The 21,703-nt window shown below is 41.2% G+C and overlaps 1 protein-coding gene across 9 annotated transcripts in view; it reads left to right on the top strand.

Annotated features, from left to right (window-relative positions):
* LOC132380181 (protein phosphatase 1 regulatory subunit 7-like) overlaps nt 1–21,703 on the top strand; it is a 140,371-nt gene that overhangs the window by 6,467 nt on the left and 112,201 nt on the right. For 3 of the 9 annotated variants that reach the window (XM_059948846.1, XM_059948848.1, XM_059948847.1), the window contains exon 2: nt 16,224–16,348. The exons of the other annotated variants lie outside the window; for them this stretch is intronic. The gene's annotated coding sequence lies outside the window, so the exon portion shown is untranslated. The remainder of the gene's footprint in view (nt 1–16,223; nt 16,349–21,703) is intronic. 9 annotated transcript variants of the gene reach the window in all.

The following is a 21,703-nucleotide window of genomic DNA, read 5'->3' as shown; positions in this document are numbered from 1 at the left end:
GGAGATCAGTGGGGAAAGATGAATGGACAAGGGAGTCACATAGGGAGCAATCCCTGTGGAAAGCAGAAAGTGGGGGGGGGGGAGAGGGGAGCTGTGCTTGGTGGTGACATCCCAGTGGAGATACATAAGATGCATGAGTCTCCCAGTGGCCACCCATTTTAATTTAACTTCCCATTCCGATAGGCATATCCATGACTTCCTCCACTGTCCTGATGAGGCCACATTCAGGTTGGAGAAACAACACCTTGTATTCCATCTGGGTAACCTCCAACCTGATGGCATGAACATTGATTTCTTGAACTCCGGCAATGCCCCCCTTCCCCCTCTCCTTCACTATTCCACATCTCCAGCCCAAAGCATTGACTGTACTCTTTTCCATAGATGTTGCCTGGCCTTCTGAGTTCCTCTAGCATTTTGTGTGTGTTGCTTGGACTTCCAGCGTCTGCGGATTTTCTCTTGCTTTTAAAGTGGGATACTTATTATTGAGGGGTGTGGCCAATGGGTTACTCTGAACTGGCTGCCTATTCCCATTTCCTCTCCTGACTGTCACCCAGTTAAACACGAGGAAATCTGCAGATGCTGGAAATTCAAGCAACACACACAAAATGCTGGTGGAATGCAACAGACCAGGCAGCATCTATAGGGAGAAGTGCTGTCAAAGTTTCGGGCCGAGACCCTTCATCAGGACCAAAAAAATCCTCCTCATTTCAGTTTTAAAGGGTGTTCCTTTATTCTGAGGCCGTTTCCTCAGTTAGTAGATTCTTCTACAAATGAAGACATCCTCTCCATGTCCACACTATCCAGGTCTTTTAGTATCTCGGAAGTTTCAATGAAATCCCTCTTCATCCTCTGAACTCCATCAAGAGACATCAAATACTCCACATATGTTTGATAAATTCCAGCTGTTAATCATTAACCTTATACACTGTTCTCTTGTTTGTAGTCAGGAATAGTATAGAATAGAATTCACTCAAACTATTAAAATATCTTTGTAATGACTTTGTAATATCTTGTTTGACAGCTGCTGCTGCCATTCAACACCCCTTATCTCCTGTCTTACCCTATAATTTGCCCTCTTCCAATTTAGTACCTCCCCTCAAGATTAAATTTTATCCTTACTCATACCTTAAAAAATAATGAGTTTTTGGTCACTATTCTCAAAATATTTACTCACTATCAGATCTGTAAAGTGGACTGACTCCTTTCCAAAGACTAGGCCCAATATGTTTTCTCCTCTGTGGACTCTCCACATACTATTTCAAGAACTCTTTGTGGATGCACTGAAGAAATCATATCTCATCTAAGCTTCTTGTAATAAGGAAATTCCAATTAGTGCTGGGGAAATTAAAGTGTGCCACTATGACAGACTTGTTTTTGCACCTTTCCATTATATGCCTGATCCTCCACCTCTTGGTAGCTGTTCTGAGGCCTATAGTATAATCCCATCAGTGTAATTACATCTATTCTATTTTTGAACTCCTATTTCTATTTCATGTCAACATTAAGAAAGAGGATGTGCTGATCCTTTGTAAAACATTAGGTTAGGTAAGAACCCAGGCCGAATGTGATCTAACTCAGGTTACCTTGGGAAGTGCTTGAGGTGGAAATGAGCTGCTTGAAGTGCAAATAAGATGCTTAAGGAGTATAAAAAGAGTAGGAAAATACTTAAGAAAGAAATCAGGAGGGCTAAAAGAAGACATGAAGTTGCTTTGGCAGTCAGGGTGAAGGATAATCCTAAGAGCTTCTACAAGTATGTTAAGAGCAAAAGGATAGTAAGGGATAAAATTGATCCTCTTGAAGATCAGAGTGGTCGGCTATGTATGGAACCAAAAGAAATGGGAGAGATATTAAATAGGTTTTTGGCGTCTGTATTTACTAAGGAAACTGGAATGGAGTCTATGGAAACAAGGCAAACAAGTAGAGAAGTCATGGAACTTATACAGATTAAAGAGGAGGAGGTGCTTGCTGTCTTGAGGCAAATCAGAGTAAATAAATCCCCAGGACCTGGCAGGGTATTCCCTTGGACCTTGAAGGAGACTAGTGTTGAAATTGCAGGGGCCCTGGCAGAAATATTTAAAATGTCAATATCCACGGGTCAGGTGCCGGAGGATTGCAGGATAGCTCATGTAGTTCCGTTGTTTAAAAAAAGCTCAAAAAGTAAGCCGGGAAATTACAGGCAGTAAGATTGACATCGATAGTAGGTAAATTATTGGAAGAGATAGGATCTACAAGTATTTGGATAGACAGGGACTTATTAGAAAAAGTCAGCATGGCTTTGTGCGTGGTAGGTCATGTTTAACCAATCTATTAGAGTTAGTTGAAGAAGTTACCAGGAAAGTGTATGAAGGGAAGGCAGTGGATGTTGTATACATCGACTTCAATAAGGCCTTTGACAAGGTCCCACATGGGAGGTTAGTTAGGAAGATTCAGTCGCTAGCTATACATGGAGAGGTAGTAAATTGGATTAGACATTGGCTCAATGGAAGAGGCCAGAGAGTGGTAGTGGAGGATTGCTACTCTGAGTGGAGGCCTATGACTAGTGGTGTGCCACAGAGATCAGTGCTGGGTCCATTGTTATTTGTCATCTATATCAATGATCTGGATGATAATGTGGCAAATTGGATCAGCAAATTTGCTGATGATACAAAGATTGGAGGTGTAGTGGACAGTGAGGAAGGTTTTCAAAGCTTGCAGAGGGATTTGAACCAGTTGGAGGAATGGGCTGAAAAATGGCAGATGGAGTTTAATATGGACAAGTGTGAGGTATTGCACTTCGGAAGGTCAAACCAAGGTAGAACATACAAGGTAAATGGTAGGATACTGAGGAATGCAGTAGAACAGAGAGATCTGGGAGTACAGATACATAATTCCCTAAAAGTGTCGTCACAAGTAGATAGGGTTGTAAAGAGAGCCTTTGGTACATTGGCCTTTATAAATCAAAGTATTGAGTATAAGAGTTGGAATGTAATGGTGAGGTTTTGAGACATTAATTGTGAGACATTGGTGAGACCTAATTTGGAGTATTGTATGCAGTTTTGGTCACCTAATTACAGGAAGGATATTAATAAGGTTGACAGAGTACAGAGAGGGTTTACAAGGATGTTGCCGAGACTTGAGAATCTGAGTTACAGAGAAAGGTTGAATAGGTTAGGACTTTATTCCCTGGAGTGTAGGAGAATGAGGGGTGATTTGATAGAGGTGTCTAAAATTATGATGGGTCTAGATAGAGTGAATGAAAGCAGGCTTTTTCCACTGAGGCCAGGGGAGAAAAAAAACAGAGGTCATGGGTTAAGGGTGAAGGGGAAAAAGTTTAAAGGGAACATTGGGGGTGCTTCTTCACGCAAAGAGTGGTGGGAGTGTGGAATGAGCTGCCAAATGAAGTGGTGAAGGCGGGCTCACTTTTGACATTTAAGAAAAGCTTGGACAGATATATGGATGAGAGGGGTTTGGGGGTCAGTGGGACTAGGCAGAAAAAATTGTTCAGCACAGCCAAGGAAGGCCAAAAGGAGTTTCTGTGCTATAATGTTCTATGGTTCTATGGTGAGGAAGAGACATCTGTGTCTTTGGCATTGATCATTCTGTCCTCACTGTCAACAGGAGTAGAACCAGATGGCAAATGTTATTCCTTTGTTCAAGAAGGGAGTAATGATAACCCTGGAAAATATAGACCAGTGAGCCTTACTTTAGTGGTGGACAAATTGAGGGAGAAGATTTAGGAGCATTTGGAGAAGCATAGTCTGATCAGGGATGGTCAACATGGTATTGTGAGGGGCAGGTGATGCCTCATGAATGTGATTGAATTCTGTGAGGATGTGGCAAAGCACATTGTTGAAGGTAGAGCAGTGGATGTGGTTTATATAGATTTTAACAAGGCATTTGACAAAGTTCCCCATGATAGGTTCATTCAGAAAATCAGGTGGCTTGGGATCCATGGAAACTTGGCTGGGTAGGTTCAAAATTGATTTGCCCATAGAAAACAGAGGATAGTTGTCGAAGGAGCCTACTCTACCTGGAGGTCAGATACCAGTGCTGTTTAACAGGATCTGTTCTAGGACACCTCTCTTAGTGATTTTATTAATATATAAATGACTTCGATGAGGAAGTCGAAGAGTGTGCTAGTAAGTTTACAGATGACACAAAGATTGATGGAGTTGTGCATAGTGTAGAAGATTGTTGTAGGTTACAATGAGACATTGATAGGATTCATAACTGGGCTGACTAGTGGCAGATGGCATTCAACCCAGAGAAACATGAAGTGATTCACTTTGGAAGGTCGAATTTGGAGGCAGAATACAGGGTTAATAGTAGGATTCTTGGTAGTGTAGAGGAACAGAGGGATTTTCAGGTCTATGTCCATAAATCCTTAAAGGTTGCCATGCAAATTGATATGGTTAAGAAGACATATGGAATGCTGGCCTTCATTAATTGGGAGATTGAGTTCAAGAGCTGTGAGTAATGTTGCAGCTCCATAAATCCCTGGTTAGACCACTTTTGGAATATTGTGTTCTATTCTGCTTCCCTCATTATAAAAATGTTGTAGAGGAGATTTACCAGAATGCTACCAGGATTAGAGAGGATAGGTTTAACAAGCTAAGGCTTTTCTCTTTTGAACAAAGGAGGATGAGAGGTGACTTGATAGAGGTGTACAAGATGATTCAAGGCATAGGTCATGTGGATAGCCGAAGGCTGAAAAGGCTGATATGAGAGGGCATAATTTTAAGGTGATTGAAGGAAAGTATAGGAGGGGGTGTCAGAGGTGAGTTTTTTTAGATAGAGAGTGGCTGATGAACACCCTGGCAATGGTGGTGGTAGAGGCAGATACATTAGGGACATGTAAGAAACTCTTAGATGGCCACTTGGATGATAGGAAAATGGAGGGCTATGTAGAAGAGAAGGATTAGGTTGATTTTAATCTGGGTTAAAAAGTTGGCACAACATCTTGGGATGAAGGGTCTGCACTATGTTGTAATGTTCTAAGTTCTATTTCTGAGCTCGGCTGAAATTGATTCTATGGATGAGCCCTTCTGTGTATCCTCTCTTGAGTACTGCTTGATATTCTCCCTTGATAGTAGGTCCTCCACTTCTTTTACCACCCTCACTCTCTATCACGTTTAAAACAATGAAACTCAGGAATTCTGAGTAGCTCGTCTTGTCTCTCATTCATCCAGGTCTCTAATGTCAACAGCATATACTGATCCAGGCTCTAAGTTTATCCTCATACTCATAATATTCCTAACATTGAACAAGTACTTTTATCCTATCAGACCCATCATATTTATTAGCCAGTCCCTTGCTGTCCTTCCTTTCAACCTTACTTATCATGCTATCTTTCTTTCCCTCAACTCTACTACCTGCTGCTGTGGTTCCCATCCTCCTTCCACTCTAGTTTAAATCATTCTGAGTAGCACTAGCAAACCTCTTGGTGAGGATATTGGTTTCACTCCAGTTCAGGTGCAAGCCATCTTGTTTGTACAGGTCTCACCTACTCTAGAAGGGAGTCCAAAGATCCATAGATTTGAAGCTTTCCTTCCTTCCTGTACCAGCTGCTTAACAATGTATTGAACTATGCTATGTATCTATATCTCATCTCACTAGCATGTGGCATGGATACTGATCATGAGATTACATCACTGGAATTCTGCTTTTTAACTTTTTTCTTAACACTCAAAATCATTTTTCAGGGACCACTCCCTAATTCTGCTTATGTCATTAGTACCTATTTTCATTCCATCATCTAAGGCATGTATGAATGTATGCCCCAATAGGATCTCACTTCTCACTTCCTGCCATTTGAGTATCTCCCCAATAATCCTATTCTCTGCTTTTTGCTGCTCGAATAAATTTCTAGATCAATAAATTATTTTTAATCCCATGTGTTGTAGCTTCAGCTAAGTCTTTTACAAAGTACTTCAATAAACATCTGCAAGTCTTAATGAATAACATACATAGACATAGTGAACTGAAGTTTGCTTTGCATCCACACTTCAACCTTGCCACTGTAGTGATAAAAGTAGGCTATCCATATCATTGTTGGTTCTTTCAGTGAAGTATACCAAAGGTCCTCCACCAGCCTTAATCTTCTGCATAACATTCCCCACTCTGGGAAGTGTTGCAATGCAAAATTGATCTTACACTCCCATATCTTGGAGTTACCTCTCTCTGAAGGTCAACATCACTGATGAAATTGCTACCACCCCAAGAATATCAGCATAACATTTTGGCTATCTGAGGCAAAGATTAAGGACTCAAATGGATACAAAACTCACAGTCTACTACTAGTCAGGAGTCATCCCTGTCTTTCTGTTTGCCTTGAAGATGTGGACTACCTTCAACAGACACTTCAATGTACTTGAGAATCTATCTATTTGCAGGATAGATGCCAATATTGGCACCCTTTCCTAGAACATAGGATGCCACCTTAATCACCTTGTTCTTATTTCTTCACTAACCTTATAGAGCAGATGCTTTACTCTAAATCCTGGCTTTCAGGACAAAGTAAAGATATTCTTGAAGCTTGCTTGTGTAACCCTCAGGTTCAGTCAGCTGCATAAATCTAGGAAAGACAATCTCTGGCCCCATCAAATGTATGAGATTGAGGTGCAAAACCTCCTGTTTGGGTGGATGCTGTGTGATGTGTTACCTTGTTACAAATCAGTAGGGTACTACAAAATAACAGACAATACACCATATGTAATTAAACGATTTAGCTTTATAATTTTTAATTTGATGAAAGGGCTAGTAATGTAAAACAAAAAGAAAAGGGCCATTTTAATGAAACAGTCCAATGTGCATAAATTGGAGCTCACAGTTTCCCCTCTGCTGGTCCTTCATTGATTTCCTCAGGCTTCGTTGACTCCCAGTCCCACTCCAACTCCACTCCTGTCTGGTGTCTATGATCTCTCCTTTCAGGCATCTTCTCTACCCATCTTCCTCGGAACCCAGATCACCTGTCTCAGTACACAGCAAGAAAAGAACACTTCCTTCATCAGATGGTGCACATTCTAAAGCCACTGTTATCTGTAGCCATAACCCAAACACTGTTGCTACAGAAAAACCATTACATTAGCAGTGTTTCTACAGGAAGATCATTACATTGCCAGTGAAACCTTTCTCAGGGCATTACACTCTCCCTCTATCAAATTTTGTCATGTCCTCATGACATTGTGCTTTGCATGAAGGGTTGGCAAATTATCTCAAAGTGCAACCCAGGTGTAAAAGGCAGTGACATAGCTCCCCAAAGTGGTAGGGGCTATGCTCTGTTCCCCTGGTGCTACATAGGCCAGCCTATCCGGTGGTCTCCTGATACTTTGCGACCTCCATACCCCTCATCTACTTTTTCATGTTTCGACTACTGGGGATACTTCTGGTATACCTGGCGAGGCCTCCCCTGGTCTATCACTCATGCCTTCCTGCAACTTGGACCCCTATGACCCTTGGCTGAACCCCGCTTCATCCCTTGCAGGATCCCTCTGAAAACCAGGCTGTCCACAGATAGCCCCCCACACCCGATTTCACCTGCCTCAGTGTGAGAAGGGTTGGGAATCTCTTCCTCAAACAGTGAGGAGTTAGCAAAAGGCAGTATAGACCATACCCTCATTTCCTCATCCTCCAAATCAGTATCCCATTCAGAGGCGGGGGCTGGTCTATTCTCTCCTGCAGTTGCCCCACGTTGCTGCAGAGTCCTCTTACTGGGTGTCGGCTCCAGGTCGGGCTCTGGGTCAATCTGTACTTTTTGTCCCAGAGGCTAATGGTGGTTCCAATGGAGAGCTTGACAGGCCCATTCATATCCTTGGGTTTCACCTAAAAAACTGGTACGTTTGGTATCTGACTCTCCACTACATAGGAGATAACCACCCAGTGGTCAGCCAACTTATGCTTCCCAGGTAGCCCCATGTTCATTATGAGTTTTCGGTCTCTTGGCATGACTTGGGAGAACCTAACCTTTTGATCATACCTCCTCATATTTCCTTGATTCTGCTTGGCAGCCACAACCTCAGCTAATTCATAAGCGTTTTTCAGCTCCCTTCTCATATCAGACATATATCTGCCAACACAGATGCCCTGTGCAGGAAAGCACAGAGTCGACTGTACTTCCTCAGAAGGCTGGCGTCATTCAATGTTTGTAGTGAGATGCTGAAGATGTTCTATCAGTCAGTTGTGGAGAGCGCCCTCTTCTTTGTAGTGGTGTGCTGGGGAGGCAGCATTAAGAAGAGGGACGCTTCACATCTTAATAAGCTGGTAAGGAAGGCGGGCTCTGTCTTGGGCACAGAACTGGAGAGTATGACATCGGTGGCAGAGCGGAGGGCGCTGAGTAGGCTACGGTCAATCATGGAAAACCCTGAACATCCTCTGCACAGCACCATCCAGAGACAGAGAAGCAGCTTCAGCGGCAGGTTGCTGTCAATGCAATGCTCCTCAGACAGGATGAAGAGATCATTACTCCCCAACGCCATTCGGCTCTACAATTCAACCACCAGGGGCAAGACATGTTAAAGTGCCGGGGTTAGGACTGAGCTTAAGTTACCACTCAATGCACTTTAGTAAACTATTTAAGAACTTTTTAAAAGCTATTTATTAATGTTTTTTGGGAGGGTGATTTTAGATGCATATCATATTTATACTGTTAAATACTGTATGTAATTAGTTTTGCCACAATAAGTGTATGGGACACTGGAAAAATGTTGAATTTCCCCTTGGGGATGAATAAAGTATCTATCTATCTATCTATATACTTCAGATAAATCTTCGGTGGTTGGTCTTCCTCACCAGTCCCAAACAAAGGTGATGAGCAACCTCGCCTCGCGTCCAAACATCAGATAATATGGCGAGATCTGGTAGCTTCATTTCGTGTACTGTTGTAGCAGTGGATCAGATGTCCAATATGTTGATTCCACTTGTTCTTGCTGAGTTCTAAGGTTCCGAGCATGTCTAGCAAGGTCCGATTAAACTTCTCTGGCTGGGATTCACCCTGCAGGTGAAAGTAGTCCTCAACTTCTCGACTCCGAGCATGCTCAGTAACTCCACTATGACTCTTGAATCCCATCCCTAATCACTATGTATCCAGCTAGGGAGACTGTAATAAATGAAATACTTCTCCCATAACACTTTGGCCACTGTGGACGCCCTCAGATCCTTGGTAGAGAAGACTCACGCATATCTGGTGTAGTGATCTGTGATGATTAAGACATTCGGCATGTTGCTGGCATCTGGCTCTATTGACAGGAAATCTATACAAGTGGGACAACGGAACTGCCCTCATCGGCAGCATCTTCCTCCGTATGCATTGAGTGCACGGCTTGCAGTATTCCTCGACTCCTGGCTTCATTGGGGCCAGTAAAACCAATCTCTGAAGTGACTTCAACATAATCCTCTGATACTTCTCAGACAGAACCAGCTGGGAATGCCGAGGCTGGTCTGAAGGTGACATGATACGGTATAGAATCTGGTTCCTCAACTCCAATCTGGGTCATTCTGTCAGTAACGGAGGCATTGCAGCATGTTTTGTCTTCTCTGCTTGGGCCATGTCTAACTTTTCAACTGCTGACCAAATAGTACCGATGGCTGGGTCATCTCGCCGAGCAGCTGCCACTTCCACAGGACTCAATTCTGATAACTGGTTTGTCTTCAGAGCAGTCAGGTTACAGTAAACTTGTGGGATGGTGTCATCAGAAGCTCACAATTGATCTACCGCTTGATCCTGTCCTTGCCTTCCATTTGCCTTCACCGTGATGGCAAACTTGCACATGGCTCTCACTTCCGGGGCAGGAACGCTCTCCCACTCTTTGCCCCTGTCCGGGCCTTCAGGCGCATGTCGAAACAAAGCATCAGCATCAATGTTCCTTCTTCCTGCCCGGTACTTAAGGCTGAAATCATAGGCAGACAATGCCGTCAACCACTGATGGCCTGTGGCATCCAACTTTGACAAGGTAAGGATATGTTAGGGGATTGCTGTCCGTCCTCACCTCAAACTTGGCACCTTGGAGGCAGTCACTCAACTTAACCGCCACAGCTCATTTCAATGCCAGAAGCTCCAACTTGTGCGTGGGATAGTTTTTCACAGAGAGCGACAGCCTCCAGCTCACAAATGCAATAGATCTCAACCTAGTGTCCTGATTCAGATACAGGACACCTCCTGAGCCATCTCTACTGGCATCTGTATGCAGTACATAAGGCTGCAAAAACCAGCAAAGATGCCAAGGTCAGCATCTCCTTCAGCGACTGAAAGGCCTCTTCACATTTTGCATCCCACCTCAGTCCAAAAGGCTCCGAAGGGCTAAGTTACTTTTTACCCTCCTCTCCTTTTGTCCTATGAGGTCATCCAGATACACCAATACCTCAAGCAAGTTCATATCCCCACCATTTTCTCCATGAAGCACTTGGAAGGCTGCAGGGGCCCCCAATATGCCCTAGAGCATCCTTTCAAACTGGAAGAATCCCAGTGGACATATAAATGCCATCTTCTCTTTGTCAGCCTCAGTAATGGGGATCTGGTAATATCCACTCCTCAAGTCCAGCACACTGAACCACTTTGCACCACTCAGTCACTGCGTCTTCAATCCTTAAGACCGTATACTGGTCGGGGGACAGTATGCCTGTTCAGAATCCTGTAGTCTACATACTTTTGTACCTTTCCATTCTTCTTCCTGGCCACAACTATTGTGGGCGCATAGGGGTTCTGGACTCAGTGACGATCCCAGCTTTCTTCAACTTACACAAATATTGTCGAACATCTTCTAACTATACAGGGGCCAGTCACCGCGACCTCTCTCTAAATGGGCTGTCATTGGTCACCTGGATAGCGTGACGAATACTCTTGGAACAACCCACATCAAACTTGTCAGTAGACACCTTCCAGTTTCAACATCTTCTTTACCAACCTCCTCAGGTACTGGTGAGTCAGCAAAATGAATGACTCAGTGATCAATTTACCCCCTTTTTCAGATAGCTTCTCCCTGGCTTGTCTCACAGGGACACTAGACATTATCGTCACCGGGAAAAGATGCACTAGGGGCATCTCCTGCATGAAGGTGACCACCCTCTTCATAGTGTTCCTGGCAATCACTGCCATCCTGTTCGCCTGTACAACTGAGGGCATCTGCAGTTTGGGCCTCACCAGTACCCCAACAGGCATTCCCAACTCCTCTTCATGATCTTCTGGAGCATCCACCAAGAGGGCCTTGCCCTCAGGCATTCTGGGAAATTTGGGGTTTCCCATTACTCTCACCACTTCTCCGGGCCATAACATGATTGACTTGGACTGGGTGAACCTCACGGTGCCTTGTTTAAACTCGTTATCTAACCCAATGCAGCCACACACTTCCTCAAAAGCAGTTCAAAACACCCGGTGAACGGACAATGTTCTCAGGAAGCTCTCTCCAGCTCTCTCCTTGCAGGCTCCCATGAGCCTCCTCACAATAGGAGTGTTGGTCCCTACAGGAATTGAAATGCCGCCCTTCTCAACAGGGTCCAGACAAACTAGCAAGGACCTCAGACACTCCCACATTGGCCTCCAAAAACTCCAGCTTCAATGACAAATAACCTTCATACGGATAATCACCCGCCCTAGACATCTGGGGTCTTAGTATGGGTGATTATCCGTCAACTAATGGTTGTAAAATGAACGTTACATCAAAGTGACCTGCAACCCTGTGTCAAGTCTGGCTCTAGCATTAACACCCTCTCTTTGTAGTGATACAATGGAGTTTGGCCCCACTAAGCCTTCAGGAATAAGGTTCTTTGCTTGATATATTGCTGGGAATGCATTCTCTCTCCTCTGGTATGCCAGGCCATCCCCTCACAGGGTCTCTCAGCTTAGGTACCTGGGGGCTCACTCTCTGAGGGGTTTCCCATCATTCACACTTCCGCCTGAAGTGTCCATCTTCGTGACAGTTATAACAGACTATAACGGCCACTCCCCTTCTTGTGTGAGACCAGCAGCTAAAAGCCCTCTGCATAGTCCGTCCCCTTAGAGGATCCGCCTCCCTATCAGCTCCATCATATGGTGGGGGCAGGCCATCCATGCTCACTTCACCATAGAGAACCACTACTGTACCCAGGTTGTACCCTGCTGACAGAGGCTTCTCGCTCCTCTGATGCATTCATCATACTTCTCATACTTCTCTGATCAGCTCAATAAATGGGGGGGGGGGCGCATCTTACGAGACAGTTTGGAGACCCCAAGCAATCAGGTTTTGGGACTGGGCACCTTTCGCTATTTGGTCCATCCTTAATTGATTCACCTCAGCCGCCTGAAATGGCCCCTCTGCGCTGCAAGCAATTTAGCTGCCTCTCTAACCAAAAGATGTAGGCAGAAAACTTCTCCCCCTTCTCCTGACACATGTTCTGAAACCCTGTCATGAGTTCCAATGGGCTTCCCATTGGGCCAAAACCCTTCTCTAGTGCTTGCATGCAGGCTGCAGAAGTGGCAAGGGGGTTCTGTGCCTTTACATCAGCAGCTCGCCCTCACAAACTTTCATCCAGTCGCTGCTGTTTTACGTCATCAGAGCACTACCACTCATCCAACAGCTGAGAGGTCTGCTCTGCCCAAGTTTCATACTCCCTTTCCCCTTTAGGGGTGGGCTTCTTTCCTGAGAATAGGCGGAGCCTATTATAGCTGGGACTTTGAACCTAGGCATTTTTCCATTTATTCACCAGAGAGATAAGGGTGGTTACTAATGCAGAATTCTCACTCTTCACTGGGGGATGTGTGGACTCTTACCAGTTCATAAGACAGCTCACAAAATGGAGGTTAGAGAGCAGCTTCATAAAATGGCAGCCCACATTCCTTCAACCATATGACAAGAACAAAGACATTTGATTTGTCTACTTCCACTGTCCTTGTCTCATTCAAGTTAGATATTTTCTTCCATATTTCAATTCCTTCATGGCCAACTAAATTAATAAAGAGGTGATTGGTTTGTGTGATAGACTGGGTTAAACAAGACTGTCATTTTTGTGCTCTTTGGCATAGCATTTGGCATATCAAGTTGTGGAGTATCCAGATAAGATGCTTTTTGTAGACTATCAGTAAAAATATTGGTAAGTAACAGTCAGGACATGTTGAATTTCTTTAGCCTTTTGAGGAAGTACAGGTACTGCTGTGCTTTCTTGGCATTAGCCATGTGGCTCACCCAGGACAAATTGTTGGTAATATTTACATTTAGCAATTTGAAGATCTCAGCCATCACAACATCAGCACTATTGATACATACATGGTATGTACTCACTTCCTGAAGTCAATGTTCAATTCATTCATTTTGCTGGGTTTGAGGAAGAGGTCGCTGTTTTGACACCAGCAGCTGGATTTGAAATTTAAATGAAGCACTACAAAGATAATCATTACTGGATTTCTAACTGAACCTTGAACCCAACCTCAAAAATTGGCTTACAAGAAATAGGTTTCACTTTGTGCCATGTTGGCACTTGTACAGAGGAAAGGGCTGTACATTTGGGATAGATTTGAGAGCAATGTCCTGTTGAATCAAATAACCAAGACTGTAGAAAAGCTTTCAAGTGAAATAGTTGTGGGGAGGGATCTGGTGAGAGGAAATTCCAGAAAATTAAAGGAAAAAGAACAGAGTAATAGCTCAGGATTGGTATTTTGAGGGAGCAATAGCTAAGGAAGCCAAATAGGTAATGACAATCAGAGTGTTTCAGAAAAGGAAGAGCAACACATATTGATGTGCCTCTAATTAGAGTCAGAGCAGGAAAAAATAAGAAAAAGATAATGTTGGTCTTCATATAAATGCATGTAGCATTCATTATAATATCACTAAATTAGTGCTGCAAATAGAAATAAATGGCATGATCATGTAGCTGTTATGGAGACAGCATAATCAAGAGACCAAGATTTGTATTTGAATAAAGGTCCAAAGATTCAAAGGTCAAATTTAATGTCAGAGAAATGTATACAATATACATCCTGAACTACTTTTTCTTTGCAAACATGCACAAAAACAGAGAAGGGCCCCAAAGAATGAACAATAATTAAACAGGAGAACCCCTAAATCCCCCCAGTTCCCCCCATACGTAAATGGCAGCAAGCAGTGACCCCCCCCACCAGCAAAAAAAAAGGCGCATCGGTACGATCACCGAGCCCAAGCGTGTGCTAAGCAATAGCAAAGATACAGACCAAAGTTACCCCAAAGGCTTTGCATTTCATCCAACGTTTGACAAACCACAGGCTCTCTCCCTGGCAAGGGAGAGGGAGATGTCCTCCATTTTCACATCAAGCGGGAGACGTAACAACAACCTGCTGGTTTACAATTTAAAAGTCTGTTTTGTTGATTTTTTTTTAGCTCTGTGTCTGAAGATCGCAAAGACCTCAGGTCTTTGGGCCCACAGTGAGAGATTTTCTGGCCTCCCCAACGACATGAGTCTCCTGCTGTGACACCGACCCTTGATCTGCCCATCTCCAGAGCCCTGAGATCTTAAGCTTCCGAACACAGTCAATACTCTCAGGCCAAACCCTTGGCATGTCAAATAATGGCCGGTCATGGAACCCCAAGAATGGGGTCCCATTGCTGCAAAGAACCGAAGCCTGCATGTAACTTCAGCTCAGGGTCTTCAAAAGAACCCTGAAATGGAAAAATAAAGATATTAAAGGTGGAAATAGAGCTGTTTCCAAAGATGCAAGCAAAGGAGTTGCTGTTATGAAGGAGACTTAATTTTGGAAGAGTCATGCGCCAATTAAATACATAATAATGAATATAGTTAAGAATCCAATAGAGAGAAGAGTTCTTAGATTGAAATTCAAGAAGTGGAGTTACATTGGATGAAGCTACACAACAATGAAGGATAAAATCAATCAGTGGGACAAGTCTACACATCTCCAAGTAGAAGTAGTATTGTAGGCGATTGTGTTAATCAGGATATTAGATTTAAAAGATAATATGATAAACATGGAGAACTTTAATAGACATATAAAATTAGCAATAATAGTGTAGAGGATATATGGATGCAGTGTATAAGAAATACGGTAGTTATTTTAGATTGGTATGTTGAGAGATCAGGGAACAGACTAATAATCTGCATTGATAAAGAGTTAATAATCTACTTGGTAAAGGGCTTTTTTGAAAGGGCAATCATAATTTAATAGAAATTTTTGATCAAGAATGGAAGTGATATAGTTTCATCTGATACTGTATCTTAAGTATAAAGAGGCTACAAAGATATGAAATGCTTTTGATAGATTTGGAAAATATAATAAAAAACAAAAAAAATAAAATTTAAAAATCCATGGTTTACAACGCATATCCCTTCAAGCCAGAAAATTTTGATTGGAAAATTGGTCTAGCTGTGGCTAATGAGAAGTAAATGCTATTATTAGATCAAAGGAAAAAACTTACAATGTTGCCAAAAAAGCATTAAGTCTAAGGATCGGAAACATTTAAGAGATAAGGAAAGGAATCGTAGAACATGTGAGTAAATTAATGAGAAACATAAAGCAGACAATAAAAGCTTCTATGGGAAAGATTAGCTGAAAGTAATGTCGATTCCATAAAGTCCATGAGGGAAGAAATTATATCAGGGAAGACAGGGAGCAAGAAGATACTAGGGAAATTACACAAATATTTTTTGTTTTTCTTTCAAGATTTGGTGAAGATCAAAGGTATCAAGTAACTGATGACCGGAAAAGAATTGGTGTTTTGTAAAAATAAAGTACTGTATTGGAGAGATTAATTAGTGTTTAATGCCAACAATGACAGCCTGAAAGTTTTGAAATAATATCTATGGAGCTAGTCAATGCAGAAATTTCAAATTCCGTAGTTTTTGATTGCCTCTGAAGAGCTGAACATTAACAACTATAAATTCACTACATAGACAAGGAGAAAAAGAGGTTAAGTTACCCTGACATCAGGTATAAGAAAAATGCTAAAATCTACTAGGAAAGAGAACATATTCGTGGGATTGGGCAGAGTCAGCATGAATTTATGAAAGAGAAATCATATTTGACAAATTTATTAGGTTTTTTAATGTAATTAACAGAATAGGTAAGAAAATTATGTACTTTAAGGAAGCCTTTGATTAGGTGGCTTTTAAGGTTATTAAACCAGTAGAATACATGGTATTGATAGGCTGCAGAAGATTGATTTATCAATGTATGGAAAACAGAGAAAAAATAAATGAACAATTTATTTTGCTATATTGTGCTGTAGGTTTTCTATGTTTCTAATTTATTTTATTAATTTATTTGTTTACTTGCTTATTTCTATGACGAACAGGATAGCCATTCAACCAATTGGGTCCAGACTGGATGTCAATAGGAACTGGTGGGGTGCTGCAGAGATCTGAGTTGATCACCTCCCTTTCACAATGTATTTGAGAAATTTGCATCATGGCTTTGAGGGTATTGTATCCAAGTTTGCTGCTAATACAAAATTGTCTGATTGAGAGGAGGATGTAGAGTGGCTTGAGTTGGAGATTGACAAGTTTAGATAATTGGCATAAGGAATTATAATGTGTAAAAAAATAAGGTCATATACTTCAGCAGAAAGATATCCAAAAGTAGAGTATTTTTAAATAGAGAGGGATTGAAGGATATTGTACATCATGTTTAACATCCAGCTACACTAAGCATTTAGGAAAGCAAAAAGCTTATTGGTCTTTATTCCAGAAGGATTTGAGTATAAGAGTAAAGGATATAATTAGTTACTGCAGTTGCAATGTGCACTGGTGAAACTGCATGTGGAATATTGTGTAAGAATCATAATCAGAGTCAGGTTTATTATCACCAGCATGTGATGTGAGATTTGTTAACTTAGCAGCAGCAGTTCAATGTAATACATAATCTAGCAGAGAGAAAAAATAATTAATAAAATAATAATAATAAACAAGAAAATCAATTACATATATGGAATAGATTTTTAAAAAATGCGAAAACAGAAATACTGTATATTAGAAAAAAGTGAGCTAGTGTCCAAAGATTCAAAGTCCATTTCGGAAGCAGTTTCGTGATTTTTTTAATCTCAAAAAATTTAAATTTTTTAGTTTAATTTATCAAAACTATTTATTTAAACCATTAAGTGATCCTACCTTTCTTCTTTGGAGGAATAAAGGAGTTTATTCCTTCATGGATCTGTTCCAAGATGGCCAATTGATGTCTTTTGAGAAATTAGTAACTAAATACTCTCTCTCATATTCACATTTCCTGCAATATCTTCAGGTCAGATACTTCTTACAAGAATATTTAAGTAATTTTCCATATATACAGGATTCTGACCTGTTAGATATTATTTTAAAAATGAATCCTTCAGTGAAGGGTTTTATTGGGAAAATTTATAATTTGTTGTTACAACAGCATAATTACCCTTCATTTAAGATTAAGCAAGATTGGGAGAGAGAGCTTAACATGACCTTTATAACAGAAGATTGGTTGCAGATTTTGAAGTTGGCTAACTCTTCTTTGATCTGCACCAGTCACTCTTTAATTCAATTTAAAATTGTACATTGTTACTATTTGACAAAGGAGAGACTGTCTAAAATGTTTCCTAATGTTGGTAGTCAGTATGTTAGATGTAAAACTGAGAGCCACATTGACACATATGTTTTGGTCATGTTCTGTATTGAAACATTTTTGGAAGTCTATTTTCTCTACAATTTTTAAAGTTTTAAAAATTAATTTAAAACCTAATAAATTGACAGTTTTATTTGGTATAATCCCTCAATATATTCATTGTATTTCTCCATCAGACCAACATGTAATTGCATTTGTTACATTATTGGTCAAAAGGGCTATTTTGTTGAAATGGAAAGATGCTTCTGCTCCTACTTTGATACAGTGGTTTTCTCAGGTGATGTTATGTCTTGGTTTGTAGAAAATCAGAAGTCAAACTTTTGATCCTCAATTTGATTTTGAGAAAAGGTGGGGTTCATTTGCCCGCAACTATCATCTGATTTGAGTTCATTAATATGGTTTCCTTCCGATTTTTCTTTAAATGGATTTGAGTTGGTGGATTGATGTTTTTCTTTTATGGAAGCTTGCATGATGTATAGCTCCGGGGTTGTGTTCCAAGAGGTTTTTTCCCTCTTTTTTTTTCAGTTAGCAGGGTTTTTTTTTTCTTTTTTCTTCAAAAAAAATTCTTAACACTATTTTTTCTTATTATTGATATATTGCTTAGCTTTGTTAATCAGTTATTTGCTAATTTAATTCTTCATTGTACATAATGACATATTGATTTAATGTATCTTTTTTGTTGATCTTCAATAATAATTAATAAAAAAAGATTTTAAAATGAAAATGAAAGGAATCAGATGGCGGAGGAAGGGGAAGAAGCTGTTCCTGAATCGCTGAGTGCGTGCCTTCAGGCTTCTGTATCTCCTACCTGATGGTAACAGTGAGAAAAGGGCATGCCCTGGGTGCTGGAGGTCCTTATTAATGGACACTACCTCTCTGAAACATCACTCCCTAAAGACGTCCTGGGTACTTTGTAGGCTAGTGCCCAAGATGGAGCTGACTAGATTTACAACCTTCTGCAGCTTCTTTCAGTCCTGTGCAGTAGCCCCTCCATACCAGACAGTGATGCAGCCTGTCAGAATGCTCTCCACGGTACAACTATAGAAGTTTTTGAGTGTATTTGTTGACATGCCAAACCTCCTCAAACTCCTAATAAGGTATAGCCGCTGTCTTGCCTTCTTTATAACTACATCAGTATGTTGGACCAGATTAGATCCTCAGAGATCTTGACACCCAGGAACTTGAAGCTGCTCACCCTCTCCACTTCTGATCCCTCTATGAGGATTGGTATGTTTTCCTGTGTCTTACCCTTCCTGAGGTCCACAATCAGTTCTTTCGTCTTATTGACATTGAGTGTCAAGTTGTTGCTGCGGCACTACTCCACTAGTTAGCATATCTCACTCCTGTATGCCCTCTCGTCACCACCTGAGATTCCACAACAATGGTTGTATCTTCAGCAAATTTATATTTGAGCTATACCTAGCCACACAATCATGTGTATATAGAGAGTAAAGCAGTGGGCTAAGCACATAACTCTGAGGTGCACAAGGGGGATATGTTATCACCAATCTGCACTGATCGTGGTCTTCTAGTTAGGAAGCTGAGGATCCAATTGCAGAGGGAGGTACTGAGGTCCAGGTTCTGCAACTTTTCAATCAGAGTTGTGGGAATGATGGTATTAAATGCTTAGCTATAGTCGATGAACCGCATTCTGATGTAGATGTTTGTGTTGTCCAATTGGTCTAATAATCTGGATTTATTTACGTGTTAGAGGGAATGCAACAAAAGCTAAGCTTTGATCTATGGGGGCAGGTTGTGCAGTATAGACCTATTCTCTGAGTTTAGTTGATTGAGAATTGCATCACAAAGCAGATGCAGAGTTGTTTCTTTTGGCCAGGCTGTTTGGAACGTGGGGTCAGCCAATCCAGACTAAGATGAGAAGACCTTTTCTCTCCCCAATGAATTATAAATCTTTGGAATTCTCTAATGCAGATGGCTGTGAAGATTTAGTTATGCAGTACATTTAAGGCAGAAATTGATAGTTTTTTGGATTGCAATAACGTGCAGTTGTTCTAAAAGATCAGTCATAATCTCTTGAATAGTGGAGCAGTTTCAGAGGGCCTAACAGCCTATTCTCACTTCTTATCAAGGAAGATGGGTTATTTAAATTCAGCAAGCTAAATAATTGTGGATAGATCATCAGTATCATGAATGATGATCACAAATAACCAGACTTTCATATCTTAGGATTTCCATGTTTTAAAATTTTGTTTCAATTTGTTTTTTGACTTTGTTATAAAGAGTCAAATTGGCACACAGATGTGAGGTAACGTTAACACTGTTAGTTTGCAGACACACATACCAGATAGGCCAATTATCAAAATATTTACTTTGTATAACTATGTTCTACATTAAATTGCAGGATGAACTTAAAATAGTGCTGGATTGTTGATAAAACAGAACAAATTTGTAGAAATAGCAGGAGCTCTGACGGAGATCTTTAATATGTCATTAGAAACGGGGATTGTGCCGGAGGATTGGCGTATTGCTCATGTGGTTCCATTGTTTAAAAAGGGTTCTAGAAGGAAGCCTAGCAATTATAGACCTGTCAGTTTGACATCAGTGGTTGGTAAATTAATGGAAAGTATTCTTAGAGATAGTATTTATAATTATCTGGATAGACGGGATCTGATTAGAAGTAGCCAGCATGGATTTGTGCGTGGAAGGTCATGTTTGACAAACCTTATTGAATTTTTTGAAGAAGTTACGAGGAATGTTGACGAGGGTAAGGCAGTGGATGTAGTCTATATGGACTTCAGCAAAGCCTTTGACAAAGTTCCACATGGAAGGTTAGTTAAGAAGGTTCAGTCGTTAGGTATTAATGCTGGAGTAATAAAATGGATTCAACAGTGGCTAGATGGGAGATGCCAGAGAGTAGTGGTGGATAATTGTTTATCGGGATGGAGGCCAGTGACTAGCGGGGTGCCTCAGGGATCTGTTTTGGGCCCAATGTTGTTTGTAATATACATAAATGATCTGGATGATGGGGTGGTAAATTGGATTAGTAAGTATGCCGATGATACTAAGGTAGGAGGTGTTGTGGATAATGAGGTGGATTTTCAAAGCTTGCAGGGAGATTTATGCCAGTTAGAAGAATGGGCTGAACGTTGGCAGATGGAGTTTATTGCTGAGAAGTGTGAGGTTCTACATTTTAGCAGGAATAATCCAAATAGAACATACAGAGTAAATGGTAGGGCATTGAGGAATGCAGAGGAACAGAGAGATCTAGGAATAACTGTGCATAGTTCCCTGAAAGTGGAGTCTCATGTAGATAGGGTGATGAAGAGGGCTTTTGGAACGCTGGCCTTTATAAATCAAAGCATTGAGTACAGAAGTTGGGATGTAATGCTAAAGTTGTACAAGGCATTGGTAAGGCCAAATTTGGAATATTGTGTGCAGTTCTGGTCACCGAATTATAGGAAAGATATCAATAAATTAGAGAGAGTGCAGAGACGATTTACTAGGATGTTACCTGGGTTTCAGCAATTAAGTTACAGAGAAATAAAGAATGATGGCTGAGGAACAAACAGCAACCAGTTCTCACCTGCAACCACACTAACATCATGAGCAGGAATAAAATGTTTTATTAAAAAGTGTTTACCTAATTTAAGATGTTACCCAATGAACAAGTTAGGTCTCTATTCATTGGAGCGTAGAAGGTTGAGGGGGGATTTGATCGAGGTATTTAAAATTTTGAGAGGGATAGATAGAGTTGACGTGAACAGGCTGTTTCCATTGAGAGGGGAGATTCAAACTAGAGGACATGATTTGAGAGTTAGGGGGCAGAAGTTTAAGGGAAACACGAGGGGGTATTTCTTTACTCAAAGAGTGATAGCTGTGTGGAATGAGCTTCCTGTAGAAGTAGTAGAGGCCAGTTCAGTTGTGTCATTTAAGGTAAAATTGGATAGGTATATGGACAGGAAAGGAGCGGAGGGTTATGGGCTGAGTGCGGGTAGGTGGGACTAGGTGAGATTAAGGGTTCGGCACGGACTAGGAGGGCCGAGATGGCCTGTTTCCGTGCTGTGATTGTTATATGGTTATATGGTTAAATTGCAAAAAGGCATTTTTTAAAATTCACAGTGCCATTTGTAAATGTCCATAGTCATTAATTTCTCAGGGAGATGGGGTAGGGGTAACATCTTAAATTAGGTAAACACTTTTTAATAAAACATTTTATTCCTGCTCATG

The sequence above is a fragment of the Hypanus sabinus genome, chromosome 23, assembly GCF_030144855.1.
Source record: "Hypanus sabinus isolate sHypSab1 chromosome 23, sHypSab1.hap1, whole genome shotgun sequence".
In the NCBI taxonomy this organism is placed as follows: Eukaryota; Metazoa; Chordata; class Chondrichthyes; order Myliobatiformes; family Dasyatidae; genus Hypanus; species Hypanus sabinus.
This window is presented reverse-complemented; position numbering and strand designations above follow the sequence as displayed.